At 44.5% G+C, this 16567-nt stretch overlaps 1 long non-coding RNA gene across 1 annotated transcript; it reads right to left on the reverse strand.

Annotated features, from left to right (window-relative positions):
* Positions 1-1991: 1991 nt before the first annotated feature.
* Positions 1992-14293, reverse strand: LOC115306203. The gene is made up of 4 exons (XR_003915240.1): positions 14268-14293; positions 11716-11926; positions 6400-6404; positions 1992-2740 (listed from the first exon to the last, which is right to left on the reverse strand). It is a non-coding gene; the product is annotated as an uncharacterized LOC115306203 (long non-coding RNA).
* Positions 14294-16567: the final 2274 nt, after the last annotated feature.

Consider the following 16567-nt stretch of genomic DNA (forward strand, 5'->3'; position numbering starts at 1 on the left):
CTTCCCTTCTGTCAAAGACCTTCCCTTTTGTCAGAAAACAACTCAGAAAAAGAATTTCATTTCCTTACAGTAAGCCTGGAGGTAGGCAACCCAAGGCTGATGCAGCTGCTCAGCATTGCCTTGGGGCACCAGACTTTTTTCTTCTGACACAGAAAGCACTGGCTTTCTTCAACAGACTGCCTTGCAGGGGGACTGCTGCTCCTCCAGATTATATAGAATTCCAGGCAAGAAGATGGGAGGAGGATAAAGAGGCAAAGAGGAACTCCAAAAAGCTAGTGCCTTTTGATCAGGAAGTCTAGAAATTTTCTGTAGATCATCTGCCGGAACACTGCCCAAGGGTACATAAGCTTTGTAGGGCAATCATGTTTCATCCATTTGGGCTAGAGCACTCACGTGCCGTCCCAGGAACAAGGAATGTCTGCCAGGTACCTAAACAATTGGGGCTTCAACACCAGACAATAAGAGAGAGGAAATGCTGTGGGATAAGTAATAGCCAGTGCACTCAGCAAAGAGAAAGCTGTGGGAAAACAGGACTGTGGGAAAGGATATAAATTCTCCAGGGTGGTCATCAATGGCCCTATCACAGCTTCCATCAGACTGGAAAACTCAAGCTTGATGTAAGGAGTGCCCAAGATTACCTGGGATGTGTTTCTGGAACGTTGGGGATGCCAGGGTCATTGGAATCCTATAGTTATATTGCATATTCTACCCAATGTGGAGCAGAACACGGGAAAACTAGTGGGTTAAAGAAGAGTAGAGTCCAGGGGCACCCAGGTGGCTCAGTTGGTTGGGCGTCCTGCTTTGGCTCAGGTCATGATCTCACAATCTGTGGGTTCAAGCCTCATGTCAGGCTCTGTGCTGACAGCTCAGAGCCGGGAGCCTGTTTCAGATTCTGTGTCTCCCTCTCTCTCTGCCTCACCCCTGCTCATACTCTGTCTCTCAAAAATAAACAAACATTTTTAAAAAATTATTAAAGAAGAGCAGAGTTCAACACATAGAAGAAGGTCTAGAACAGAGTGTCTGGACTCAGCTAAGTGGGTCAAAGAGCAAGGTTCAGCAGCAGCTTCAGGAGGAATCTAGAAGGCAATGGAGAAATCAAGATATAGATGATTGTATGGCTCAGTCAGACATAGCTAGCATTAAAAAGGATAGCTTGGACTTTGTAGACATCCACTGACCCAGAATTGCCTCCAGGTGTACTTCAGGAATACCAAGAACAGTGTTTAAGCAGGACTGAGTGTAGCTTCCAGCCACTGGTTGGGAGGAGGCTCCCAGAGTCGGCCTGCCCCTGCCCTTGCTGGAAATGACCAGGCCTATTAAAGCTGTTCCTAATTGAGGCAACAGTGGCTGGAAGGAGAAAGTCTAAGGAAACAGGAGATAACACATTCTATTCAACTCTTCCTTATTCATCAAACTTCTCTGTATCCATCTTTATAATGAAACAGCAAACCCACTCCTTCCACCTCCCTCCAGGTGCCTCATCCATGTTTATAGATCGGGAGGAAAGATGGAAAAAAAACAAACCACCTTCTCTTGTTTCCCCCATTACTTCCTTCCCATTCTCTTGACTTTTGTTTCGTTTCTTGTCATTCGCGCTGGACTTGTGTACCTTCTGATTTGTTTTTGCATCATTGCTCTCCATTTTATATAGAAGCACTCCTTCTACTGAGTTAACCTAGGATGTAGACAGACATTAGAGCCCTGCAAAGTGTTTATGTTTATGCTTCAGGCCTCCCACAACCAGAATCAAGAAACCCTTTACTTTTTTCCCACACCCTTTCCTGCCTAGAATTGTAACTTGTTGCTTGGAAGCACAGTGGCCATCTCGCCACCAGGAGGGATGCCTAAAGGTTTTCTTTTAGGACTTTGATATCTCTTGCATATTGCAACTCAGTTTTTACCCTCTACCTCCTGGTCTCCTGTCTTCATCTAATAGAACAGAACATGAATAGCTATGATGGTCATTTACTACAGAGCAGGATTCAGTGAAGCACTGTGGCACATGACTTCATTTATTTTGGGATTTTTATTCCTAAACAGTATAGAGAATAGGATATCTGCTTGCTAGTAAATTAATTGATTATTGGAATAAGATGTCTTGCTTAAAAAAGACAGCAATATTGTTATGAAGTCAGAAGTTCTATCCAGAAGTTGGCTTGATATCTTGCCCTTCTACTGCTTTTTGACCCACCACCCAATTCATGAATAAGAACATCACCAGTTCTTGTCTCTCTCCTATCATATTCCCCTGTGGCCTTCTCAGATATAACCACCATCCTGAATTATGTGTTAAATCATTCTCTTTCTTTTAAAAAAAGATGATCTCAAATGAAAGCATTTCTAGACAGTATACTATCTCAACTTGTTTGATTTTTATCACTCTAAAAATGAATCCCGAGTTCAGGCAGTGTCCGGGTTGATTTTCCCAGTGTGCATTATGTTGGTGAGATTCCTCCTGTTTTGTTGAGCCAGAGCAAGTTCATTTTCAGAGCTGTAGTGTCTTTCACGTTCAGTAAAAGATGAGGAGCATGACAGGTCCTGATCCTCCCACTTTAGTCTTGATGGCATTCTGTCCTCCACAATGAATGCTGTGATGGTTCACCCTTTCACAGTGCAATGGTGGGGTATTTGTGCTGCCAGGCAGGTGAGGGCTGTTGCATGTGTGACGTTGCTAAGTGAGACCAGGAACCACTTTTATAGTTTATAAATGATGCTATTGCTCCTCCAGTATACAACAGTTCTTCAGAAAAGAAAAACTGTCATGTTATTTCTCAAGAATGAATTTAGTGGGTTCTAAGATGACATTATCATAACCTATACAGTTAAGAGAGGGGACCCATGGGAACCCCCAACACAGACAGATCTCATGATGAGTCACATTTCCCTTGGCCTTGAAGGCATATAACTTGAGGCTAAACTTGCTTTCCATGTGGCCTTAATCAATAAGCTTCCACAAGAAAACATGAGTGCCTATGGGCACTAGGGACACTCTGGGCACAGAGCTTCATTTGGAACAAGAGCTACAAGAGCTGCTCTGGTCCCAAGTCTGCAAGCCATTTCCTGGATGCCCCTGTGTGGACTTTCCTTCCCAGCCCCAGTCTGCTCATCTCTGAAATGAGGGGACTGGGCCAAATGGTCTTCACTGAGATCCCTTCTGGTCCCCCAATTCTAGCATACCTTATCTTAGAAAAAACTAAGAAGATAAAACCCTGGCTACCCAACTCCAAGGTGAGAAAAGGGTTTAAGCTGCATATCTGCTCTTCATGCATATTCATCAAAGTTTCTCAACAGCCAGAGATGTCCCATCCTCTTGTTAATCTGCCTCACCGAGCCAAGTTTGGATTGGAGGTAGTCCAAGACTAATTGGCAGGTGTTGGAAGCTTCAGTTTTTCTTTTCTTCCCAACAAAACAATAAAATCCATCGTCTGGGTTTCACCCATCTATATGGATTTTCCAGTAACAAAGACACTTTGAGTCAGCTTCAAAAGCATGAGCTTATGCTGACCTTACAGATTCCAAAATGAGGAAGTAGAAGGAATATTCACACTAATCCAATAAGTACGTGTGGTTTTCTCTCATAAATGAAGAACATACTTTGCCTTATTCATCCAAGGAACTCACCCGGGTTCTGCCACTCAGTTTTGAGTGGACCTTGAGTAAACTTTATGTACTCCTACAATGAAGAAGATGGACCAGAGGGTCCCTAAGGTGTACCACCTCTAAAGTCCCAAGGTCAGACAATCTGTGAAATGTGTGCACTTCCCAACAGGCCAGCTGCTCTCCCATTGTCCCTGTTTTAAAAAACATAACTGGGTGGGGGGCCTGAGTGGCTCAGTCGGTCAAGTGTCTGACTTCAGCTCAGGTCATGATCTCATAGTTCATGGGTTTGAACCCTGCATCAGGCTCTGTGCTGATAGCTCAGAACCTGGAGCCTACTTCATATTCTGTGTCTCCCTCTCTCTCTGCTCCTCCCCCACTCATGTTCTGTCTCTCACTCTCTCTCAAAAGTAAATAAACATTAAAATTTTTTAAAAAACATAACTGGGGGGACATCTGGGTGGCTCAGTTGGTTCAGTGTGTGACTTTGGATCAGGTCATGATCTAATGGCTCATGGGTTTGAGCCCCACATTGAGGTCTCTTCTGTCTCCCTCTCTTTCTGCCCCTCAAGTTCTCTCTCAAAAATAAACATTAAAAAAAAACATAACTAGTAAGAAAGGAGATTGAGAAGCTCTAGGCTGCATGTCTGTAATGAGACTCATGCAAAAGGCAGGAAAATTCAGTTTTATTTACCTTGTTTTATGCTCTCTGAAAACAAAAGGAAGCCAGCTTGGATTGCAGGTGGGAAAACACTGCCTTGGCAGTGTGGGTTTCAAATTAGCCTTTGATGTGATGTTTACAGGTGCTGGTATGAAGTAAATACCAGGAGGCCTAAAAATGTGCAATGATTCCACAGTGGGATGTGCTTTATCATTTTTAAAAGATTCACCTTGAGGAAAACTTGGACTCTGTAATATCCTAGCACAAGTATTTTCTTGCTGACTCTAAGTAAATATATTATAGAATGCCTACATGGCCCAGCCTGGTCCCCAATGTTGGTAAGCCATAAGCCATAAGGGGACTCCAATGCTATGTACAGGATAATATAAAACAAGATTCTCTTCCTAAGAGTGGGGAAGAAGAACAAGTGGAAAAAGCATATAGCTGTTTGGATTTGAGTTTGGGGACGCCAACCGTATCAGTGTCACAGGACTCTTCCGGATCTAGTCAAAAGTGAGCCCCAGGTTACGACGGAACAGTGAGCCAGTATTGAGAAAAAGAAAATGCAAGAGCTGCCTCTGCCTGCCTTCCCTTCCTTTCCCCTGTGCCACTTTTTCCCGGCCCCTGGAAGAGAAATAGGAGCAGGGGAGGCAGACACAGAGGTGGCCTTGGGCCAAACACGTCCCCAGCACACCGCAAAGCCATTGGCTTCCAAGGTGGTGTGAGACCCAAGTCCCGGCCTTCCAGTAGGGATTCTGGAACAAGGCTGAGTTTCATTAGCTGATTTTCTGAAGGCAGAAGTGTGTGCCTGAGGTGACAGGAGAGCCAGGTGGCTCTGTCCACAGAGAGGAGGGGAGCTGGAACAGCCTGGCCCCAACGCTGGTGTCTCCCTGGACTCCTGCCAACAGGGGCCCCGCAGAGCCTCCAGCTGCTGGCCTGCAACCTGGAAAGGATGACATGCACCACGGGTCACGTGCTGAGGTGCTCTGCTTGTGTTTGCGAGCAAAGAAACTCAGGTTGCACTAAGAGGAGGGAGAGAACTTGCAAGTCTCCCCCATTTATAATCTTTATTCTATCTACTGTGCCTGCACAAGCCTCTGTCTTTCTATCTCTCTTTTCAGTCTTGCTGTCCTTTAAAAACACCGCCATTGGGGCGCCTGCATGGCTCAGTTGGTTTAAAGAGCTGATCCTTGATTTCAGCACTGGTCATGATCTCAATGTTCTTGAGTTGGAGCCCCACATCGGGCTCTGCACTGTTAGTGCAGAATCTGCTTGGGATTCTCTATCTCTCTCTGTCTCAAAATAATAAATCAACTTTTAAAGAACACCTCCAGAGGCATCTGGGTGGGTCAGTCAGCTAAGCATCCGCCTTCAGCTCAGGTCATGATCTCATAGTTCTCAGGTTTGAGCCCATGTCGGGTTCTGTGCTGACAGCTCAGAGCTTGGAGCCTGCTTCAGATTCTGTGTCTCCTTATCTCTCTGCCCCTCCCCCACTTGCACTGTTTCTCTCCCTCAAAAATAAACATTTAAAAACACATTATATAAATAAATAACAGAAAAATAAAAAGCACCTCCATTGGTGATACAGGAAGAGGAACCTCGGCCGTGGACACATCTGATCTGGAATCCTGACTCGGCCGCGTGGAGGCCTTGGGATGGCAGCCGATTACTTTAACCATGCTGCACCTCAGTTTCCTCACTAATAAGAGAAGAGAGTAACACCCCCGATGCACATGACGGAATTGGGAGGTAGCCTGGGAGAAGGCTGCTGGCTGCATGGGCCTAAGTCCAGGACAGTGTCTCCCCCAACACTGATGTCACACCAGTCTGTCTCCTTCTGCGGAACTGCACCATGCCATTCTCCTAGTCATCGTGCTGTGCTCCCGCTCCTCGTCCTGTGACCTGCCCTTGTGCACATGGAAAAGATAACGCCTCACCTGAGCATTGCCTCATTCAGAGACACACGGAGTCACTGCCTCTGCTCAGGCACCCATGAAAGCAGAGGGTTTTTCACCCCATGACAGCCAATCACGTTTCCTTTCCTGAACAGGCCCCGTGCCGACCAGCCTGCACCCTTGCCAGGGCGAGTCCCAGGAGCTGTCGTAAACACAATCTCTCTTCAGTACTGTGTGGGCTCTTACCTGTGCTAGGAAAGATCAGAAAAACTGGGGGTTAGACCCCATTCTACTGTAAGTGAGGAGCTCCAGGGCAAGACGTCACCTGAACTAGTCTCTGAGGAGCGCCCAATACAGGACCTCATGCTGGTGAGTGCCAGGAAACGTTACCTTCCTTTCCCCATTTTTGTCACTACTGCTTTATGCTTGTCTGTGTCAGGTGTCAGTGAAGAATAAAGAAAAAAGAAAAAAAAAACCAAGTGCTTTAACTAAAAGCTTTCCTCTTTATGGGTCCCAGCCATGTTTCTTTTTTAACTTTGACTCCATGAAAACATGGACTGTTTCATTTGATTTGGCAAAGACATTATGTCTAGTATCAGAATCAAGGAGGGTTTTAAAATGTCCCCTCTGGGGTGCCTGGGTGGCTCAGTTGGTTAAGCATCCTACTGATGGTTTCAGCTTAGGTCATGATCTCACAGTTTTGTGAATTCAAGCTCCTCATTGAGCTCTGTGCTGACAGTGTGGAACCTCCCTACGATTCTCTCTCCCTCTCTCTCTCTCTCTCTCTGTCTCTTCCCTACTTGCTTTCTCTCTCTCTCTCTGAATATAAATAAACTTTTTTTTTTAATGTCATCTCTGCACAGGAAACCCTTCCAGGTGAGCATCCTGGTCTCTCTTGAGGAGTCAACAATCTGTGAACATGAACTTGTCAGGAGGATATGGCTGAGATTCTAGAACAATGCAAATTTTGATGAATCTCCTAAAATGAAACACTGTGTTACAAACTAATTCCTTTCCAGACAAAGGTAAAATGAAGCTGAAGGTTGAAAAAAATGCTGTTCCATACACAAATCCCGTGGTCCAGACTCTGGGTAAAGCTCATAACCGGAGCTGTCTTTCAAATGTCTTAACTCCTTTTTTTTTTTCATCAGAATGACATGTACCTGTTTCCTAAAAATCAAATAGTGTAAAGACACAAATAAGGAAAAATAACTGTCCCCAGCCTGCCTACCCCCACCCACCCTCCAACCTGCTCTCCAGAGGGAATCATATTTAATAATTTCTGATTTAATGCTTCTGTGGCTGCATCCAAAGTTCTCAATAACAAGCTCATGGAGCTATTTCTAGATTTATCAGCCTTATATACCATCCTTAAACTTTCTGTTGTGCTAAGTGATGATTTAGTTTGCTTACATCCCCAATATCTTTCTCTATAAGACATTCATCTGCTATATACATATGTATGTATAGGAAGTATATGTTTATAGCGTGTTTTCAATTCATCTGTTTATTATCTTTATAACTTTAAATTGTATCCTTATCTCTCTTTTTTGCCATTAATATAGACAGGATATATTTCTCTCTTTTTGAAACTATAATCACTGATATTCATTTATTAATCAAAATCAAATGGGAAATAAAACTAAATATCAAACTACTAGACAAATCCCTTTTCTGCTCTGATTTATAATTTAGGATTCCTAGCCGTTGGAGATAATAAGCACTCAGCTGGAAATCAAGTCTACTGACAAATGGAGATGATCTTAGTGGTGCGAACTTTGACGATCCATGTACAAGGACTGAGCTCCTTTATGGGATCCTTTGGGCATCTTCCAAATATCCAAGGCCTGCAACTCTGGGCACTAACCTGTGCACTCCCAGAGCCCTTCTCCTCACACACCAAGGACAACACGCTGCTTTCTCAAACTGGGAATAGTTGCCTTCCATTAACCTTCCAACCTTCTTCAGATCTCTCTTGAATTGGACCCACTATTTCCTGGATCCCACAGATTTTTTTCTTTTTTCTTCAATCCTAAATTTTGCTACAGTACAGTTCCCCAGGACAGACACAGACAAATAATGTGGATTTACAGTGATGTTAATGAAGCATAAAAGCTTTAAGGTCCCCAACAAGTGGGCATCTTGCAAGTGTGGGCATCTTGCAAGGCCCTAGGAAGGGATGGCCTTTGCTTTAGCATCAAATGATTGTGTGCTTTTTTAAAAATCTGCAAAAATAAAGTAGTTTAACAGCAATTGTTTAGGACAACATCTCTCTCCTTTTTCCCCTCTGTCACACCTGTGTCACCTAGGTGATGATGCAGCAGCCCAGGAACATGTTGAAATTTGGCTCTAAGGGGAAGGGGTATCCAGAGTTTGGGTATAAGAGTCATGGCTACCTTCCCTCTGTGTATAGCTGAGAACTTGTCAAATCAAAGAAAAAATAGCTTCCAGAAAACTCTTCTCTCTGCTTCTCCTCCCTCCCCATCAGGCACACCAGCTCAGAGCCTGAAGTCATATCTCAATATGAACACATTCGTTTCCTATACTATCAATAAGAAATAAAGTTTGGTCAACCATAAGAGCACAGAAAAGATAGAGTATTTCTATTCTCTCTGTAAAAATATAAGCCTGGGTGGCTCAGTCAGTTAAACGTCTAACTCTTGATCTCAAATCAGGTCATGATTCCATGGTCTGTGCGTTCAACCCCCACATGGGGTTCTACTGCCCTGACAGTACAGAGCCTGCTTGGGATTCTCTCTCTCTCTCCTGCTCACACACACTTGCTCTCTTTCTCTCAAAACGAGGAAATAAACATTAAAAAAATATATTGTCATGTGAAGAAGAAACCAAAAAGTATGGGGGAAATGTAGAATAAAGTATGATAGAGGGGCACCTGGGTGGCTCAGTCAATTGAGTGTCTGTCTCTTGATTTTGGCTCAGGTCATGATCTCACAGTTCATGGGCCCAAGGCCCATGTTGGGCTCTGCAAAGCCTGCTTGGGATTCTCTTTCTCCCTCTCCTCTCTCGCTCTCTCTCTGCCCCTCCCTCCCTCATTCTAAATAAATAAATAAATAAATAAATAAATAAATAAATAAATAAATAAAGTATGACAGAAATCAATCAGTGAATCAAAATTTTCTGGATTTTATAATGTTTATAATATTTAAAGCTAGTATCTTGTTTAATTGTGAATCCTTTATGAGTCTAAATAAGTATTCACCTTTTTTTAATGTTTTATTTGTTTTTGAGACACAGCGAGACAGAGCATGAGTGGGGAGGGGCAGAGAGAGAGGGAGACACAGAATCAGAAGCAGGCTCCAGGCTCTGAGCTGTCAGCACAGAGCTCAACGTGGGGCTCGAACCCACAAATGTAAGATCATGACCTGAGCTGAAGTCAGACGCTTAACCAACTGAGCCACCCAGGTGCCCCAGTATTCACTTTTTAACCTAATTACAGGGTAGTCATTTATTTTATTTTATTTTGTAATGATTATTTATTTTTGAGAGGGAGAGAGACAGAGCATGGGCCAGTGGAGGGGGAGAGAGATAGGAAAACACAGAATCTAAAGCAGGTTCCAGGCTCTGAGCTGTCAGCACAGAGCCTGACTCAGGGTTCAAACTCATGAACCTGTGAGATCATGACCTGGGCCAAAGTCAGACACTTGACCGACTGAGCCACCCAGGCACCCCCAGAGTAGTAATTTTTTATGTTTTTTTCTAAAGAGAACTCGCTCCCCCATTTGCATAAACTTCAGGCCCCACCAAACTTGAATCCATCTCTTTATTGGAAAAACATTTCCTGAGGCCTTACAAATCTAAAAATGACTTTTATTGATGGATGATGTGGCCAAGTACAGAATTCTAGTTTCATTTTTTTGTTTGTTTGTTTGATTCTCAGATACCCAAGAGCATCAAACCAGTGCTAAGAACACCATATTGATTCAGTTCCCTAATTTGGTGGTGTGGGGTAGAGAGCAGGCGGGGTGGACGGTCAGGTGTTTCACACTAAGAACAGCTACATCCATTGCTAAAATACACAAATTCTTCTGTAGTAGCTGGTACACGGCCAGTGTCCTATGACCACCTCGCCACCAAAGTCTCCCCAAGGCTGTCTCGGCCACAGCAGACTTTCCTCTCAGATCCCCTAGACGCTAATGCCCAACACAGCAAGACTGTATCTTAGTGCTACTCCAATAGCATCCATTCTGGTGGGTCAGAGCCCTGGTCATACCAAGTGTTAAATATTTTGACTCCTGCCACTTGAGGGCGGGACATTGTTGTTATTATTATTTGTTTATTTTACTCTGGAAGCCGTTAGTATTTTCTTCTGTTCTATGCATTCTGAAATTTCACGATAATGTGGCTCATCTAAACCCCTTTCATTTCACTGGGCTGGGTCCTCCGCCCTGGACATCTACTGTCAGTCTGGGACTTTATCCCAACCCCTCTTCTGCAGGAAAGCTTGCTCTGATTTTGATAAGGATTATCAATCCCTGCAATGGGATTCTAAATTCTTTCCTTAGGGAATTGCCTTGAGACCATCAAGTCAGCTGACCCTCCAGGTCTCTTCCAGAAAACACTGTACACAATCAGACCGAACACTGGGTCTTCCCATAGGGCCAGCTGGGCCCCCCTCCCCTTCACAGATCTATGAATATTATCTATGGTGTCCAAAGGTGTCTAGAAAGTACCCTGGGTCTGGTTTCTCGATTTGCATGATAATGTCCACCATCATCACCCCCGCTGGCGCACTGCCTCATACTCCAATCCCAGTTTGGCTCAGTGTCTCCAGAAGCTGTTTGTTCAGCCTGAGGCAAACTTTCTCCCCAACCCTCCTATAAGATTTAGCTCTCACTCCTCCTTTTCCATAAGGTTGTCACAGATCCGAACATCCCCCTTCCCAGCCAAAGGAATCCTTACTCCCATTGAGTTTCACATGTGTATCTTTACTTTTAGATTATCCTGTGGGACTATCTCTTCCTAGGCCGTGAGCTTCTGCAGGAAGCGAGCTCTTTCCCCGGCTGCTACCACACTGGTCTCTACATTACAGGGTATTTATCATTTAATTTGTAAGAATGGAAAGAGAGAGGGTTCTGTGAATGGAAACTCCTTGGGTAAAAATGTCGAGAAAAGCCAGAAAACCAGAACCCTGCGACTTTTTATAATGGAGGCTTAATTCTATTTGCAGAGTCGCTGCACCTCTGAATTGTCGAATTTCAGAAGGGGAAAGGCTACAAGAATTAAAAGCCTTTTTACTCTGGTTTTGCCATCAAGCCTTGTTGCTCAGCTGCTTTTTTAATTCCTGACCCAAGTTGAAGGTTAAAGGAGGAGAATCAGGCTAAGGGATCTGTACGTCCCACTGAGTAAAAGGAGCTTGCAGATTATAAAAACAGGAGGCTAGCCCACACCGTCTGAGAGTCAGGCCATCATTTCCTCCAGAGGGTTTCCAATGATTCAGGCATCAGAACTTGGAGGTATACACACAACCCCTCTCCCACTTGGCATTGGAACAGCCCTGAACAAGGGGCTGGGCCTGGGAAGGAGACAAAGCTTTTGACTCACCAGCAACCACTTTCACCCTAGATGAAAACATTTGATCAGCTTCATGAAGAGCAGGAACATGGAAAGGAATCAATTACTTCTTCCTCCTCTGCTAGAACCACCCTTGGCATGTGCCCTACTCTTTTCTTGCAGTCAAGGGAAGCCTGAGTTCAGATATTCTGCAGGACAGCAGGAGCAGTTAAATATGAGGCTCAGCTGAAGATTTGCGTATCTAGAGAGAAAAAAATCACGGGTCCAAATCTGACCTCTGCCACCAGTATTCCAAAATCCTCGCTTTTTTTTTTTACCAAAACAGTCAAATATTTAATAATCAAATTATCAATTATTTTATTTATTTTCTCTGATATCAAAAATAATTAAAGTCTTAGTAGATAAAGCAAAATTTTGAATAGATCTCACATGGTGGAATTTTACATTATTTCTTATTATAAAAATAATGCATGTTGGAAAAAATATAATCAAGAATACTTATATTTTTTTTTAATTTAAGTAAAAGTTTAATCATCCATCAGCAGCCCCTGCTTTTTCTCTTGGCTGTCCCTGGCATTCTTCAGCACAAAGCCTCCACCTCATAATCCAAGATGGCCGTTCCAATCCCAGCCAAAATACTCACATTCCAGACAAAAAGGACACAAAGGCAGGAAAGGGCTGTGCCTCGTGCTCATAAGAACGCTTCTTAGAAGTTGTGTCCATGCTTGGCTTACATGCCATCCTGCCATGTTTTCAGATAGCCACACCTCACTGTGACGGGGATGCTGGGAACAGGAGCCTTTTCTGTGCCCAGATAATACACTTGAGTTCATTTGTTGTAGAAAAGTGGGAAAGCAGATACTAGAGATTACCAACTGCCTCGAAGACAGGGAGTGAATTCCAAGGAGAATCCTTGTTAGGTCAGCAAAGGGGTGAACATGAAGATCCAAATGGGAGTGTGTTCTATCTTAGGAAAGACCTGGTGTGGGGGTCAGGGAGGACACGGCTGAAGCCAGCTTAGCCACAAAAGCCAAGCTGCATTGGCTTTTAGGTGGAGAGATGAGGTTGCTGACTCCAGGAAAGAATTCAGAGAAAAGGGAAAAAATGTAGAGGATTTTGTAATAGGGGATTGCAAGGGAAACCCTCTGTACTGAATACCTACATAATCCTCCGTAAGTATCGTGCCTTGTTAACATGGTGTGGAGGTGAACCTGTTTTGGAAAAGACTGGAGTTGCTGCATCCTGCTTTGTGGGAAGCAGGCAGTTGCTATACTGAGGCATAGCTGCTCCAAACAAAGAGTTTTGCACATTTTCTTGCAGGGGGTAACTGACCTGTGCAGGGAAAGATTCATTCATTCATCCTTGAAGGAAGTGACTTCTCCAGATCACACTGTATGAAAACAGGGAATAGAGAATGTCTCCAGCCCACACTACCCACATGTGTGTTGGTGGATTCTTTCTGGTTAGACATGGAGCTCTCACACATTCGATGGCGTTTCTGCCTGGTGTCCTGGTGAATGCAGCCACACTACTAAGAGCAGAAAGCAGTGTGAGATCCCACATTCTCTGCTTTCCTCCCGCGGGTACTGATGAAGAAGGCAGGGGTATGCCTGGGTGGCTCAGTTGGTTAAGCATTCGACTCTTGGCTTTGGCTCAGGCCATGATCCCAGGGTCATGGAATTGAGCCCCACATTGGGTTCTGCACTGAGTCTGGAGAGTGTTTGGAATTATTTCTCTCCCTCTCTCTCTCTCTCTCTCTCTCTCTCTCTCTCTCTCTCCTCCCTGATCAAGCTTTCTCTCTCTCAAAATAAATAAACTTTTTTTTTTAAAGACGGCAGGTATGCACAATTTAGAAATACATTTGGCAGCCAATATCAGTGATGTCTGAATAGATGGTGTCTTGGCTTGAGGAATTGTTGGGTGGTGATCAGACCATCTTAGGCAGAAGTAACAAGAGGAGAAAAGATAGAGTTAGGAGGGTAAAGCCCCAAATCGTGAACTAACAGCAAGGTGAGGATACAGGGTGCAATAAGAGGCAAGGCGAGAAAGATGCAAGCCTCGGCAGATAACTGTCTCAAATCAAGTGCCAGCTCCCATCAGCTGGAAGCAGTCTCCCAGCGGGGGTCTGGGGCACTGTGGACGAGAACCGCTTGATTAGCTACTGAGGTTCGCCCCAAAGGTGCAGAGAGAGAAGTGGCAGGAAAGGAGCCACGGAAACCTCATGACAAATCTGAAACCAGAGAGTAGAGAGCCACACCAGGAAGTCTGAGGTCTGTCTGAAGGGACCTGTTGTATAACATGTGCCAAAATACATCTAATGATTTCAGAATCTTGGGGGCTGCTTTGGACTGAAAATTAAACTGACATACCCTTCTCCTAAGAGTTGCCCAGAGAGGTGGTGGGGTGGAGTATAATCACTGAGATTGAATTTGCTTTGAGAATAGTAATGTAGGTCAGGGACAAGAGAGACCACAGGGACACGTGGGCCGGGAGGGGTGTTTTTCAGCTGCGTATTTGATAAAGATAATAATAATGAAGAAGCTCTGAGAACCTGGCAGAAGGAGACTCAGAGGAGGACTCACAGTTTTGGGATTCCCTCCAACATTCCTCTCCATTCTACTTCTGGGGTTACCGCGGAGAGTGTTCCAACCCCACCTTCAGATCGCCAAGTGACCTCACACATTTGAAAAGGTGACTTTCTCTTCAAATTTGCTGTCCTTCCCCTGAAAGAATTTACATCCCCCTGTGGGTGCATGTGTGGCATGGAAGGGTCACCACCACTGTCCCTAAATGTTCTTTTCAAAAGCTGGTGTTCCTGAATGGAGTTCCATGTGTTCCTAGAGATTCTCCCTCGTGCCCAAGGGTAAAGCCACTCTTACTGCCCCACCTGCATTCACGAATCTAATCCCAGCACCTAGGAATCCTGACTGGTGGTCCCCAGACCATGTGGGCCATTTCTCAAAAGAGTTCAGGAACTCCCACAGAGCATTCTCCTGATGGCCACCCGACACCCCAGGCTTTCTGAAGTGTATGTTCAAAAAGGACACTTCACCTAATAGCATGAGTAGAAATACAGCACTTTGAAGTCTTCATATTTCAGTTTCCCCATCCATTGAAAATGGTTAAGACACAATGGCTTCACAATTCCATCTGCCTGTCATGAGACTTTAATACAACTACCCAATCCTGGCAGCGTACCGGGTAGGGACAATGAAGACTTCTTAAAAAGAAAGGTCTTCACATGAAAAGATGAATGGAATTTCCCATGTGTTGGTGGAAGCCACTCCTCCTGTGGTGCCCATTCAGTGTGCCCTGTCCTCACTACCTGCCTCCACATGACAAAGTGCCCCTGCCTCCGTTCACACCCCCTGCTTTGCTGCAAGTTCTAATACTGACCTTCAAGTGACCAGGAGTGCGCTGGGGACGGTTGTTGCAGATAGAGGCTGCTTGCTTGTTTATTTACCTACTAAAAAGCTCAGAGCTTTTGTCTAAGGACACAATGCAAACAGTGATCTGCCAGCTTTTGGTATCTGATTGGCCCAAACAGGCCGTATGTTTTTAGGTTTCCTTACTTCCAAACATCTTACTAATTTCCTCAAGGAAATTTTCTTCTGACTCTGTATTCTCCTGGTCTTTTTCTGCCTCAGCCCCTTTTAGACACCACTTGTCCATTTCTCACAGACTCTACCACCCACCCACCTCACCACCCCTCGCTTAGACCATACAGCTCTGTGTCACCTTTTTGAACCTAGCAGTAGTCGGGCATGTCACTGTTATCTTACATTCCTTGGCCATTCACATTTACATTCCCTCCCTGGCCCCTAAAGTTTTTTTAGTTTGTGTTTCCCAGAATAATGCTAAAGAAGATATCCCAGGGGCATCTGGGTGGCTCAGTCAGTTATGCGTCTGACTTCACTTCGGGTCATGATCTCATGATTGGTGAGTTTGAGCCCTGCATCAGGCTCTGTGCTGACAGCTCAGTCCTTGGAACCTGCTTCATATTCTGTGTCTCCCTTTCTCTCTCTGCCCCTTCCCTGCTCTCTCTCTCTCTCTCTCTCTCTTTCTCTCTATATACATCTCTCTCTCTCTCTATTTCTGTCTCTCTCTAAAAAATAAATAAATAAACCTAAAAAAAAGATATCCAAGAACATAATTCTAGAGACCACTAGCAATTAAAGGGGTGGACAGTGAAAAAGAAGTCAATAAAACATAGGAGAAATGGTCAAGTAGGAATGCACCTGGGTGGGGTAGTCAGTTGAACATTTGACTTCAGCTCAGTTCATAGTCTCACAGTTCATGAGTTCAAGCCCCACATTGAACTCTCTGCTGTCAGTGTGGAGACTGCTTTGGATCCTCTGCCCCCCGCTCTGCACCTCCCCTGCTTGCCCCCCCCTCTCAAAAATAAACATTAAAAAAAAATAAAGAAATGATCCAGTAGATTTGCAGAAACCAAAGACGAGAAGAGTTTCAAGGACACACTCTGGGTCAAATACCAGATGGATGTCATGGAAGATAAGGACTGAAAAGTGTCTATTGAAGAATTGTATTAACTGGGTAGCTGGGCGTGACCACAGAGGAACTGGCTCACTGGAAAACTGACAGTCTGGCTCTGTAGGCATGGAGCCTCTGGAAGGCAGCTGGGCATTGTGGAAGGAACTCAGATTTTAGAATCACTCGATTTGGCTAGAAGCATGTTCTACCATTGACTAGTTCTGTGATCTTGGACAAATAGCTCTGTGGAATCTCCATCTCCTCTATGAAATGCACATCGTAATTTATCGCACCACACTTAATTTATCACTTCCATATGGAAAACATCCAAATAGGTTCACGTATATAAACCAAACGTCCTAACTTCCTCCTACCCCTGCTTCCCTCTGAA

The sequence above is a fragment of the Suricata suricatta genome, chromosome 2 (assembly GCF_006229205.1).
Source record: "Suricata suricatta isolate VVHF042 chromosome 2, meerkat_22Aug2017_6uvM2_HiC, whole genome shotgun sequence".
NCBI classification, from domain to species: domain Eukaryota; kingdom Metazoa; phylum Chordata; class Mammalia; order Carnivora; family Herpestidae; genus Suricata; species Suricata suricatta.